The sequence below is a fragment of the Coregonus clupeaformis genome, unplaced genomic scaffold, assembly GCF_020615455.1.
Source record: "Coregonus clupeaformis isolate EN_2021a unplaced genomic scaffold, ASM2061545v1 scaf3103, whole genome shotgun sequence".
NCBI lineage: Eukaryota > Metazoa > Chordata > Actinopteri > Salmoniformes > Salmonidae > Coregonus > Coregonus clupeaformis.
In genome coordinates, this window is record NW_025536557.1 from 29,489 (window position 1) to 43,970 (window position 14,482).

The 14,482-nt window shown below is 45.9% G+C and overlaps 2 pseudogenes; both read left to right on the forward strand.

Moving 5' to 3' along the window:
- Positions 1–2,812: 2,812 nt before the first annotated feature.
- On the forward strand, positions 2,813–3,927 carry LOC123489640 (annotated as a pseudogene).
- Positions 3,928–6,079: 2,152 nt separating this feature from the next.
- On the forward strand, positions 6,080–7,223 carry LOC123489641 (annotated as a pseudogene).
- Positions 7,224–14,482: the final 7,259 nt, after the last annotated feature.

Below are 14,482 nucleotides of genomic sequence, written 5' to 3' on the forward strand. Positions count from 1 at the left end.
AATTATACTTGAGTAGCTCAGTTGGTAGAGCATGCGTTTGCAACGCCAAGGTTGTGGGTTCGATTCCCAAGGGGGACCAGTATGAAAAAATATATAAAACAATAATAATGTGTGACTCCAGTCACTCTTGATAAGAGCATCTGCCTAAATGACAAAAAAACAAAACAATAGTGACGAAAATTGACAATTTTACTTGTCTCTGCCTGCTAAATCGTCCTCCCTAAAACGTAGGCTATATACACTGCCCAAAAAAAATAAAGGGAACACTAAAATAACACATCCTAGATCTGAATGAATGAAATAATCTTATTAATTACTTTTTCTTTACATAGTTGAATGTGCCGACAACAAAATCACACAAAAATTATCAATGGAAATCAAATGTATCAACCCATGGAGGTCTGGTTTGGAGTCACCCTCCAAAATTAAAGTGAGAAAACTACGCTACAGGCTGATCCAACTTTGATGTAATGTCCTTAAAACAAGTAAAAATGAGGCTCAGTGTGTGTGTGGCACTCCACGTGCCTGTATGACCTCCCTCGGCGCCTGGGCGTGCTCCTGATGAGGTGGTGGATGGTCTCCTGAGGGGATCTCCTCCCGGACCTGGACCATAAGCATCCACCAAGTTCCTGGACAGTCTGTGGTGCAGCGTGGCGTTGGTGGATGGAGCCGGGCATGATGTCCCCAGATGTGCTCCAGTTGGATTCAGGTCTGGGGAGCGGGCCCGGCCAGTCCATAGCATCAATGCCTTCCTCTTTGCAGGAACTGCTGACACCACTCCAGCCACATGAGGTCTGGCATCTGTCTTGCATTAAGGAGGAACCCAGGGCCAACCGCTACCAGCATATGGTCTCACAAGGGGGTCTGGGGATCTGCATCTCGGTGCCTAATGGCAGTAAGGCTAGCTCTGGCTGAGCACTTGGAGGGCTGTGCGGACCCCCAAAGTAATGCCACCCCACACCATGACTGACCCACCGCCAAGCCGGTCGTGCTGGAGGATGTTGCAGGCAGCAGAACATTCTCCACCAGCGTCTCCAGACTCTGTCACGTCTGTCACATTGTGGTCAGTGTGAACCCACATGCATCTGTGAAGAGCACAGGGCGCCAGTGGCGGAATTTACCAATCTTGGTGTTCTCTGGCTCGAATGCCAAAGCGTCCTGCACGGTGTTGGGCTGCATCCCCCACCTGTGGGCGTCGGGCCCACCATACTCACCCTCAAAGTCTGTTTCTGACCGTTTGAGCTTAGACACATGCACATTTTGTGGCCTGCTGGAGGTCATTTTCGCAGGAGCTCTGGGAGTTCGCTCCTCCTGCTCCTCCTTGCTACAAAGGTGGAGGTAGCAGTCCCTGCTGCTGGGTTGTGTTACCCTCCTCGGCCTCCTCCACGTCTCCTGATGTGCTGGCCTGGCACTCTCCTGGTGGCGCGCCTCCACTGCACTACGCTGACCAGATACTGAAAACTTCTTCTTGCCACAGCTACGCATTGATGTGCCATCCTGGATGAGCTGCACTCCACCTGGGCCACTTGTGTGGGTTTGTAGACTCTGTCTCATGCTACCACTAGAGTGAAAGCTTTTTACCGCCGCCATTCAAAAGTGACCAAAACATCAGCCCAGGAAGCATAGGAACTGAGAAGTGGTCTGTGGTCACCGCCTGCAAAACCAGTCGCTTTATGGTGTCTTGCTAATTGCCTATAATTTCCACCTGTTGTCTATTCCATTTGCACAACAGCATGTGAAATTTATTGTCAATCCAGTGTTGCTTCCTAAGTGGACAGTTTTGATTTCACAGAAGTGTGATTGACTTGGAGTTACATTGTGTTGTTTAAGTGTTCTATTTATTTTTTTTGAGCAGTGTACTATATGAAAAATGTACCAAGTGTCACTGTCATCCTTCTTGCTGCTTCAAGTTCAGTAGCCATACCTCGCGAATGTTGTCTCAATTAAATAGAGTAGGATCTATACTCTATGCCACTGGGCAGTGAAGAAGCCACCGGGCAGTTATCTTTCAGAAATCTACTTCCTAAATGTGGTTAGGCTATCGTTTTTTCACATTGCCTACAAATAAATATTGATCACCCATATGTCTCTGTCTGAAAATCGTCCCACTCCTAAAAGGTAGGTTATAAAAATAGCTCAAGACAAAGTGAAAGTCTCTCCAACTCTTCTCTCCTCAAACTACATCTAGCATTATTGGCGCGGGGATGTTCCCCAATGCTGGACCGGGGGCCTGCTTTTAAAGATCTTCGCTAAAAAAAAAAAGTAGCAATAGTACTTTTGGCCACTTTTGAGCGCGCCTTAGACAGTTCCACGCTTCCTCCAAAATAACTCAATAAATCTTTCATTAATTTGTTGACCAATCAGCGTTGAAGCGCAACTTCAGCTACCCGATTTAGGCTCGCCTCGGAGAAAAATGTTGTGTGCGAACAACCGAAAAACTCTTAGCAGAAGTCCAAAACGAACATAAACGTCACAAAATGTCATCATAATGTCTTCTCAAACTCTTCCGAACATTTGTTTCGGCTGGGAGGCATGGAGACGCCTATTCCATTGAATGTTTTTTTGTGTACATCCGACTGGTGTTTGGCTGCACATGCAACATGCAACATGATTCACCCACCCTCTGTTCTCATTCCACCCTCAGTTTTTAAAAGGCTTGAAACAAAATTCCCACCTCTACTTGTTTTGACTCTTTCAACAACATAAAATTATCCTACCTTGTTTTTAATCAGCTAAAGTCTGTCAGACTCACTTGAACGCTAGAAACCTGCTACATGAAGCTGCTGGAAAAGTAGTGGACACTTTCTAAATCATGGACAAACTGTCTGTCTTTTTGTTTGTATTTTTTATGTTATGAAATGTCAATGTCCATAACTGTATAATATCACTCCTCTCCCTGGTTCAGGATCACATTCTCTGTGGGCGCCTGCAACATTTATAAAGCGGAGGGACGCCTTCCCTGAGTTTACGGTTTGTGGTGATGTTGGATGACATTCAAGTGGCTTACTATGACTCCAACATGAAACACTTTATCTACTGGGTACATAACACCCCCTAACAAAATACATAATACCTGAAGTTCAGGACGGCCCAGACTTATGTATTTGGAATTATGTACCACCAGATGAAAGAGAGATCATTTAACCTAAAGCACCACTTAAACCTCACAGAAGGTGTTTCAAGTTCACAAAAGAATGGCTTGGCTGTTGAGATGTCGGACAATGGTGAACCAGCCATGTTCATGTTTAAGGAGATTTTAATGTAATTTATACAGATTATGCAGCATATTTCAACATTAACACATTTGACATACGATGGTGGGAAAGTACTACCAGGATATTATGGGATAAGGCAAGCAATGAAAGAGTACTGATTTGAGAATGCTTGGCTTCCCATTTGCATCAGAACACTGAAGACAATCCTGAAGAGAGAGAAGAATGTTGTGATGCGTAAAGTACCTCCCAGGCTCAGGTTGATAAAGAAAGAGGTTTCTGGAGGGCTCCAGGTGAGCTGGTTTGGTTTCTACCCCCGCCACATCAACCTGACCCTGCTGAGAAGACGGCCAGCCAGTGGCAGAACAGGAGCTGACAGGGGGGAGGTGCTGCCTAGTGGGGACAGGACCTACCAGCTGAGGAAGAGTCTGGAGGTCAGTACTGAGGAGCTAAAGAAGAGACACAACTACACCTGTACTGCCTCTCACCTCCAGTCTGGACAACAAGCAGGATGTCAGTTGGGAGTCTGGGGCAAGAGAGTACACCTATCCACACTCTCAGGTCTACTGGTGATGCTGCTGATTGTTATTCTATTGGGCATTTTCATTTGTGTCAAAAGGAGGGTGGAGATGCACTGCCTCCCCAGTCGAAGCTTGCCAGCGTTGATGCAAAAGTGTCAGAGGAAATGAACCTTTCTTCAGATTCTGAGACCTAATATATGATGGGACACTGATGCAGATTTGTCCAATTCAGCTCAATTCACAATGAAAAATATGACTGCCAGAGCACCTATGAGGGCAGGCACAAAACATACAAAATATTATGTTATTGTCGGTCAATCTTCCCTTTCCCCTCAACAAGGGATGTAAAGGATCCAGTTTGGGGAGACTGCTGACAATAACAAATATCTAGTCATTATTAGTACAGATCTGCATTTACATCCATTTTATGTGCGGTTTGGCAACCTGAGCATTAAAAAGGTAATCTTGTAGTGGTTTCTGTTATGTGATCTATAATTTCTAATCATGACTATTCATTAATTGCACAATTCTATCTGTGCTGTATTAGCTGATATCCAGTATCTTAAAGAAGGAGAATCATGTGATGATGTGTATGAGGTCTGTTTATTATTGGAATGACTTTACAGTGTCTCTGTTTTTGTATTGTATGTATGTCACACCCTGGCTCTGGGACTCTGTTTGTTGAGCCAGGGTGTGTTTCTTCTATGTGTTTATTTCTATGTTGGGGGTTCTAGTTTGTTGATTTCTATGTTTGCCTGAGTGACTCCCAATCCAGAGGCAACGAGTGTCAGCTTGTTGGCTGGTTGGCTCTCTGATTGGGAGCCATATTTAAACTGTCTGTTTTTCCCTTTGTGTTTTGTGGGTTTTTGTTCCGTGTTCGGTCGGTGATGCCGTGGACTTCGCAGTCGTTTCTTGTTTTTGTATCGTGTTTACACTTTAACTAATTAAAGTATGTTCGTTCATCACGCTGCGCCTTTGGTCTCTCCCTGGCCCGATCATGACAATGTAGTGTATGTTCATCCTAGCTGCACCAATAATACCTTTATTACAACAATAAAATGTTAGCCAAATTGATTAATGGATTGATTAATGTTAACTACGACATTAATTCCATGTAATTAAAGCAATATCAAGTATACCGTAACTTCTCTCAAACTTTTTTATCACTGTGGAAGGGAAGAAATCTGACACTCGATTTCACTCCAGTTTAAGAATGGCATGAGTATTAAACTAATGTGAATGTTGTATGCATTATAAACAATTAAACAGTTTTAGGATAGAACACCTTTATTGGGGAATGAATCCTGTTCGAGTGTAGTCAGTGCCATGAAAAGTCATTTTCTATTTTACAATATGTACCACCTCTCATTCTAAACATCATTTGTTTAGTGTTACTTTTCCCCAGATCAAATATTCAGGCCTACATTTTCCACTTCAAGGCTGGACCACAATAAACGTAGCTTTTTGAATATAAGACCTAGTTTAATCAGCTGTTATTTTTGTATTGAACACTGAATGGTATATCAAAAGGCTGCAAAGCCAATGTCTCCATTCCACATTTTGAAATAAGTATTCTTCCATGTTACCTGCTTCCTAATGAGAACAACTAGGTTCAAACCTAGGTCTACTGCGCTCCACAATACTGTGTTAGCCCTCTGAGCTAAAAGCCTAGAGCCACTGGCTCATATTAGATTTCCTAAACCTGCCTTTGTGCATTTTTCCATGTAAAAGCCATAAACATCTATATCTAACCTACATTTCATTATCGATGTAAAGGGCAGGTGCTCAGAGGCTACATTCCAAATAGCACCCCTATTCCCTACATGGTTCACTATGGGCCCTGATCCAAAAGTAGTGTACTATATAGAAAATAGGGTGCCATTTGGGATGCAAAAATAATCATTGGCTTTAGTAATTCCCGTGACATACCATTGTTTCCTATCGTTTGGCAAATCTCAGTTTTGGACAAGACTGACATTATAACAAAAAAGTACCCTATTTACACTTTGTAGTACATTTTGACACTAGAATAAATGTTTTCGGACTCATCTCGATGCAACACAGGCCATTTTCTAAGCGAGAGTTGCTTTTCAGGCAGTGGCTCTTTAATAGCTGGGAAGCATAAAAATAGCAGACATAGATCAGGTCTAGCACTTCTTAGACTTGCTTTCAATGAGAGTGACAGATCTATAACTACAATTTCTACTTGAATTTGGTCAGGTCGCGAAAAAAGCTACATAGCCAACTGCGTAGTATATTTTTGTTTCAAAGCTAATTGAAAGGGAAGTCTGTTAGACTCACTTGAGAGCTTAGAAACCTGCTGCTCGACGCTACACTTTCTAAATCATGGACAAACTGTCTGTCTTTTTTGTTTGTTCATTAGTTTTAACCATTGTCCAACTCAGGTAAGATGGACTTAACTTTATCTCAAACTCAATTAATACTTTTTTTATGTTATAAAATGTCAAAGATCCACTAACTGTATAATATCACTCCTCTCCCAGGTTCAGGATCCCACATTCTCTGTGGGCACTTGGAACATTTATAAGCGGAGAACGCCTTTTCCTGAGTTTATGGTTGTGGTGATGTTGGATGACATTCAAGTGAGCTTATATGACTCCAACACGGAAAGCTTTATCTACAGGGTACATAACACCCCTAACAAAATACATGATACCTGAAGTTCAGGACGGAAACTTATGTATTTAATCTTGTACCACCACATGAAAGAGAGATCATTTAACCTAAAGCACCATTAAACCTCACAGAAGGTGTTCAAGTTCAGCAAAGAATGACTGGCTGTGAGATGTTGGACAATGGTGAACCAGCCTGATCATTGGCAAAGAACACTTTCAATGCAGTTTTAGTAGATCATGCAATATATTACAACATGACACATTTTATATCACGATGCAGGTAAACTACTTAAAGGATGGGATGGAATAAGGAAAGAATATGCAAAAGGACTTTATGTGAATGTTTTCCTTCCCATTTGCATCAGAACACTGAAGACAATCCTGAAAGAGAGAAGAACGTTGTGATGCGTAGTACCTCCCAGACTCCGGTTGATAAAGAAAGAGGTTTCTGGGGACTCCCAGGTGAGCTGCCCTGGCGTTTGGTTTCTACCCCCGCCACATCAACCTGACCCTGCTGAGAGGCGGCCAGCCAGTGGCAGAACAGGAGCTGGCAGTGGGGGGAGGTTCTGCCTAGTGGAGACAGGACCTACCAGCTGAGGAAGAGTCTGGGGGTCAGTACTGAGGAGCTAAAGAAGAGACACAACTACACCTGTACTGCCTCTCCCTCAGTCTGGACAACAAGCTGGATGTCAGTTGGGAGTCTGGGGCAAGAGAGTACACCTATCCACACTCTCCGGTCTACTGGTGATGGTTCTGATTGTTATTCTATTGGGCATTTTCATTTGTGTCAAAAGAGGTGGAGATGCACTGCCTCCCAGTCAAAACTTTGTCAATTCAGCTCAAATCACCAATGAAAATATGACTGCCAGAGCACCTATGAGGGCAGACACAAAATGTACAAAAATTCTGTTATTGTTGGTCAATCTTCCCTCCCCCTTAACAAAGGACTGTAAAAGATCAGTTTGCAGAGGCTGTTGACAATAGCAAATATCTGGGACATTAGTCCAGATCTGCATTTATATATTGTATATGCTGGTTTGGCATCCTGCTCATTAACAAAGATAATATTTTAATTATTTATGTTATGTAATCTGTCATTTATAATCATGACTATTCATTAATTTCACAATGCACTTTATATCTGTAGTCAGTGCCATGAAAAGTCCTTTAGTGTTACTTTTCCCCAGTCAAATATTCAGGCTTATATTTCCACTTCAAGGCTCGACCACAACATAAAACGTAGCTTTTGAATATAAGATCTAGTTTAATTAACTGTTATTTTGTATTGAACACTGGCTGGTATATCAAAAGCTGAAAAACCAATGTCTCCCATTCTGTTATGATTTAACTGGATAAGAACCCAAATGCGGACAAGTACACCAAGCCAGAAGTTTTAACAGGTTTATTTACAATGTTCCAAGTCCAGGTTTCCAAATATGGGAAGAGCAAGTCCGGGTAAGGGAGGGTAACAGATCCAGATCAGGCGGTGTGGTACCGTAGTGTCCTAGTGGTGGTGAGTCCAAAAAGAGGTCCGGTAGTGGAGAGCAGGATGGTGGTGGCAGGAGTGAGGCGGAGGCAGGAGTCGGGTTCCAAATATCTGTGGCACAGGAAAAAAGTAAATAGAACAGACCAAAAACACACAAAGAGCAAAAATAACCAGGTTGAGTCGGAGCGAGACTAACATGGTGCGTCTTGACTATGATCTGACGATGAGTGGTAAGTTTGACCGGGTCTTAAAGGCTGAGGTGATATGGTGAATGAGCTGCAGCTGGAAGCCTGACTCCCGCACTCCAGACTTCACTCCTGCAATCAAGGACAGACAGAGGGGGGGAGCAGAGAGAGCTCACCCTATCAGCAGTAGCCTAACAGTACCCCCTCTACCGGAGGCGCCACCTGGCGGCGCCGGGAGTTTGCTCGGGATGTAACCTATGAAACTCTCGGACCAGATCAGATCCCTGAAGCTCCTGGGCACCCAGGAGCGTTCCTCGGGACCATAACCCTCCCAATCCACCAGGTACTGGAAACCACGACCTCGCGCGGCGAACATCCAGAAGTCGCCGGACAGTGTGAACCGGACCCCCCACCCACGATCTTGGGGCGGAGGAGGGGGGCAGAAGCGGAGGGCTAACCCGACTACAGGCTTAATCTGGGAAACATGAAAGGTGGAATGAACCCGTAGGGAGGCAGGAAGCTGTAGCTTAACGCGCAGGGGTTAACAATAGACATATCTACGGTCCTATAAAAAGGAGGCGCCATCTTCTTAGACTCCCCCTTCAATGGAAGGTCCCGTGACTTCAGCCATACCTCTTGACCAGTAACCCGGGAGCCTGGGACCGGTGGCGGTTGGCTTGCCCACTCTGCATGTGCGCCTGAAGCTTCGGGACAGAGCTACCCTGGCCTTCCTCCAGACCTTAAGCAGCCGGCGCATTTGGGACTGCACCGATACCGCAAGTTCCCTCTCTTGGGGAGGGAACAGGGGGGTTGATAACCCAGACACACAAAAGACAAACCAGAGGAAGCGTTAGTCAAGGTGTTATGAGCATATTCCCACCCAGGGAGCATGGAGCTCCGTTGACCCAGGAGTTAGGGCCAGTGACACAGCGGCGGTCTCCATCTCCTGGTTCGCTCTCTCGGCTTGCCCGTTGGTCTGGGGGTGATATCAGGGACAGGCTGGATGTAATGCCCAAAGCTTTAAGAAAGCTTTCCACACCTGGGAGACAAACTGGGGACCCCTATCCAGAGACAATATCCGTGGGTAGACCATGAGGAGCGGAACACATGTTCAGCAAAATATCAGCCGTCTCTCTGGCAGTGGGCAGTTTCGGTAGGGCCAAAAAATGAGCGAACTTAGAAAAAGCGATCAATCACCGTAAGAATGACAGTCTTACCAGATGAGGGGGAAGTCAGTGACAAAATCCCATGCGATATGCCGACCAGGGCCCGGCCGGGTATGGGGTGAGGTCGTAGATGACCAGCGCTGGCCTGGGTGGAGTTTTTGCTTCGTTGCACATACGTACAAGCAGCAATGAAGGCTCAGTGTCCGCCTCCTCGTGGCCCACCAGAACTTCCGTCGCACAAAGTCAAGGGTCCCATGAACTCCAGGGTGACAGGTAAGGGGAGGGAGTGAGCCCACTGAAGTACCTGGGAGGCGAGCAGACTCAGGGACAAACATCCGGTTAGGAGGACCCCTCCCAGGGTCAGCTTGATGATGTTGAGCCTGTCTAACAATCCCCTCGATGTCACATGTGATGACTGCAATACTGCAGGTAGGAGGCAAAATGGGTTCAGGGTTACTACCAGTATCAACAGCCGAATGAACACGAGACAGGGGCGTCAGGCTTGGCGTTGCGTGACCCAGGCCGGTAAGACAGAAAAAAATTGAATCTCCCAAAAAATAGTCCCACCTGGCTAGACGCGGGGTTGAGCTCGCTTCGCTGACTGGAGTAAGCCAGATTCTTATGATCCGTCCCAAGCGATGAAGGGGTTGTTCCGCCCCCTCCAACCAATGTCACCACTCCTCGAGAGCCAAGCTTTAACGGCCGGGCAGTTCCACGATTTCCAACATCGTAATTCCTCTCTGCCTGAGAAAGTTTCCTTGAGAGAAAAGCACAGGGATGCGGTTTGTTATCTTCAGGAGAACGTTGTGACAACACTGCACCTACCCCAGTGTCGGACGCATCCACCTCCACGACAAACTGGCGTCGGGGTCCGGCTGCATCAGAATGGGAGCAGAAGCGAGCGATGTTTCCAGTTCTTGAGCAGCTGATTCGGCCCCCTTCATTCCAAGCGAACGGTGCGTGAGATGGAGGTGAGAGCGGTGGGTGGCGCCGCAATGCGGCTGTAGTCCTTGATGAACCTCCTATAGAAGTTCGCAAACCCCAGGAAGCGTTGAAGTTGTTTTGCGGGTAGAGGGAGCTGGCCAGTCCGTGACAGCAGAGATCTTAGCTGGGTCCATCCGCAGCTCTCCCCTGAGCTATGATGTAACCCAAAAAAGAGGTCTCAGACACATGAAATTCACATTTCTCCATCTTCACAAACAGTTTGTTCTCCAACAACCTTTGCAACACCTGGCGCACATGCAGTTCATGTTCCTGGGAGGACTCTGAGAAAATCAAGATATCATCCAGATAGACCAAAAACAAGCCGATTCAACATGTCCCGAAGGACATCATTGACTAGTGCCTGAAAAAACAGCAGGGGCATTAGACAGCCCAAAAGGCATAACCCGATACTCAAAATGTCCCAGGGTGTGTTGAAGGCAGTCTTCCATTCATCACCCTTACGAATGCGCACCAGGTGATCCGCATTTACGTTCCATTAAAATGGTAGCACCATGAAGGAGGGGAAAGCAGAATTAATCAAAGGCAGAGAATACTTGTTCTTAATGGTGATGTTGTTAAGTCCACGGTAATCAATACAGGGTCTGAGGTCTTATCCTTCTTAGCAACAAAAAAGAATCCCGCTCCTACAGGTGACGAGGAAGGACGCATAATACCTGCCGCAGGAGTCCCGATGTAGTTCTCCATAGCCTCCGTCTCCGGCCGGGAGGGATTGTACAGGCGCTGCTGGGGGGCGGGGCTCCTGGCTGGAGTCAATGGCGCGTCGTAAGGGCCGGTGGGGAGGAAGAGAAGTAGCTCTGTGTTTGCAGAAAACGGATGCCAGGTCGCATGATACACGTCAGGAACAGCAGAAAATCCATGGACTCCAGTGGAGGTTGAGGCACAGTACTGGCAGGAGTCTGGGCAGACACCAAACAATTCGCATGACAAAATGTGCTCCATGAAACAATGCTACCTTCACCCAATCAATGTGTGGATTGTGTTTTGAGCCAGGGGATACCAAGGACCAGGGGAGTCTGTGGGCAGTCGATAATATGGAATTGAATGTTCTCTGATGATTTCCCGACACTCCAAGACAAACAGAACAGTCTGATGGGTCATGCGGGTCAAAATTGTCCATTTAGACCCTTAGCCTGCAGCCGGACAGTCCATGGGAACAGTCTCCAAATCCAGTTGAGCCCACTCTCTATCCAAAAGCTTTGTCGGCACCAGAGTCAATCAGCGCACTAACAAGAAATTCTGGGACTGTCCACTGGAGGATGCCTGGAGCAGAATGCGGGAGAAGAAAAAGAATCCGCTGCCTCGGTCACCAAAACTTCTCCCAGTAATGATGAGCCGGCCCTTTTCCCGGACGAACTGGGCAGGAAGGACGAAATGACCAGCCCTCTCCACAATACAGCAGACCCGAGCCTGAATACTGGCGTGCGCGCTCCTCTGGGACAGCGTGCCCGACCCACCTCCATGGCCCGGTTCCAGTGCTCCTCGTATGACTGGAGGGCGCGGCTCTCTCCGTAGGGACGATGCAGGGAGGAGTTTTGTTGATGACAACAGGTTGCTTGGAACTAACACTCCTCTCGGCGGCGCTCCCGAATCCGATTATCCAACCTGATAGTGAGTGAAATAAGATTATCCAGCGTGGCGATTCATCATATGACACCAATTCATCTTTTTAAGGTCTCAGACAAAGCATTGATGAACACTCCTTAACCCGTCATTCCAACCACTCCCTGCTGCTAAAGTCCGAAACTCCCACTGCCATCTCCGCCACACTCCCGAGCCCCCCTGCCGAAGAAAAACAGCCGTTTCGAGCCTCCTTGCCTCTTACGGGGTGGTCAAAAACCTTCACTCATCTCCGTGGTGAAGGCAACGTACGCGTTGCAAATTCCGACTACTCTCCCAGACCGCGGATCCCCAGCACGCGGAACCGCGGTAGGTTGATAAGGTGGCAATTACGGGGCTCTTTCTGGGGCGTGGTGAGGGGCTGTTGTTCAAACACTACGAGCATTGAGTCAAAAAATCGCCACAGGTTCCCATGTTCCCGTCTAGCGCTCTGGATGCAGGAACAAAAGGCTCTCTGATCTGGGCTGAAGGGGTAGTAAAGGGCAGATACTTGGTTGGAGAGTAATTGAACCTGATTAAGCAGCACCTGACTGTCCTCAGCAATGCCGTTTTAAACCGGGTATCATGTTGGCCAAGTAAAATGCCCTGATTGGCTCTGGCAGTCGAATTTGAGTGCACTCTGGGGTGGTATCAATACTGATCTGCTGGGTTCATGTTGGTCAGATCATACTGTTATGATTTAACTGGATAAGAACCCAAATGCAGACAAGTACACCAAGCAGGAAGTTTTAACAGGTTTATTTACAATGTTCAAAGTCCAGGTTTCCAAATATATGGGAAGGGCAAGTCCCAGGTACAGGGAGGGTAACAGATCCAGATCAGGGCAGGTGTGGTGCCGTAATGTCCTAGTGTCGTGGTGAGTCCAAAGAGACGTCACCGGTAATGGAGAGCAGGATGGTGGTGGCAGGAGTGAAGCGGAGGCGGGAGTCAGGTTCCAAATATCTGTGCACATGGAGAAAAAGTAAATCGAACAGACCAAAAAAACACAAAGAGCAAAAATAAACAGGTTGAGTTGGCACGGGGCTAACATGGTAAGTCTTGACTATGATCTGGCGATGAGTGGTAAGTTTGGCCCCGGGTCTTAAAAGGCTGAGGTGATATGGTGAATGAGCTGCAGCTGGAACCCTGACTCCCGCACACCAACTTCACTCCTGCAATCAAGCAACAGAGGAAAGCGAGCTACCTATCAGCAGTGGGCCTAACACATTCCACATTTTGAAATAAGTATTATTCCATGTTACCTGACTTCCTAATGAAACCAGCTAGGTTCAAACCTAGGTCTCCTGCACACAACATTACTGTGTTAGCCTTCTGAGCTAAAGCCTAGAACCACTGGCAACATTAGATTTCCTAAACCTGCTTGGTGCATTTTTCCATGTAAAAGCCATAAACATAACTGCCTTACATTTCATTACCGATGTATAGCGCAGGTGCTCATAGACTGTGTTATAAATGGCACCTATTCCCTACATAGTGCACCATGGGCCCTGGTCAAAAGCTCGTGTCCTACATAGACAAAAGGGTGCCATTTGGGATACAGCTATAATCAATGGCCTCAGTCAATTAAGTTCCCCAGGTCTGCACACTCCAGTGTTTTACCTAAAGGAAGAAAAAGGCCGAATTGTATTTGTCTTGGAGACTAATGCCTCATAAAAGTAAATATCATTTGTCAATCTGAAATGAGTCAGAGTTAGTGCTGCCTTCCCTTTCCCCAAATAAAGTATTGTTCATTGTGAAACTTGCCTGGTTGTCATTCATCCTTCCTGAAATTGCACTGGGGCACAAAATAACCAACAATGTCCATATCTGCCACACACACAGCCACACAGTCCACACACACAAGCAGGGACGGACAGACTTGGAGGTCAGGGTTCCCCCAGAATGCATGTGATAGCAAAAGTGTAGAGTTGTGGAAATTAGCTTTAAAACCGCAGCATTTGCTTTTAGTCTCCACGACAATAATGTGTAGAATAGCATTATAAAATTGCTAACTTTTCTTTCTGTACCATGGCAAAATATGTTGAAATGTAGGAAGTTAGCTGATTCTCCCTGCTCGCGAGGCTATTGTCAAAATAGTGAACACTCAAAATCATGGGCAAACTGTCTATCTTCTTGTTTTTTCTTTCCTTTTACACCATTGTCAGCGCATAGTCAGATGGACTACTTGCTTTCTATCAAACTCATTTAATGATTTGTTATATTATAAAATGTAAAATGTTCATACAGTGGCGAAAAAAAAGTAGTTAGTCAGCCCACCAATTGTGCAAGTTCTCCCACTTAAAAAGATGAGAGGCTGTAATTTTCATCATAGGTACCGTCAATATGACAGACAAAATGAGAAAAAAATATCCAGAAAATCACATTGTAGGATTTTTTAATGATTTATTTGCATAATTATGGTGGAAAATAAGTATTTAGTCAATACAAAAGTTACTAATACTTTGTTATATACCCTTTGTTGGCAAAGACACAGGTCAAACGTTTTCTGTAAGTCTTCACAGGTTTTACAACTGTTGCTGGTATTTTGGCCCATTCCTCCATGCAGATCTCCTCTAGAGCAGTGATGTTTTGGGGGCTGTCGCTGGGCACTCGCGACTTGCTCAACTCCCTCCAAAGATTTTCTATGGGGTGTGAGATCCGGAGACTGGCTAGGC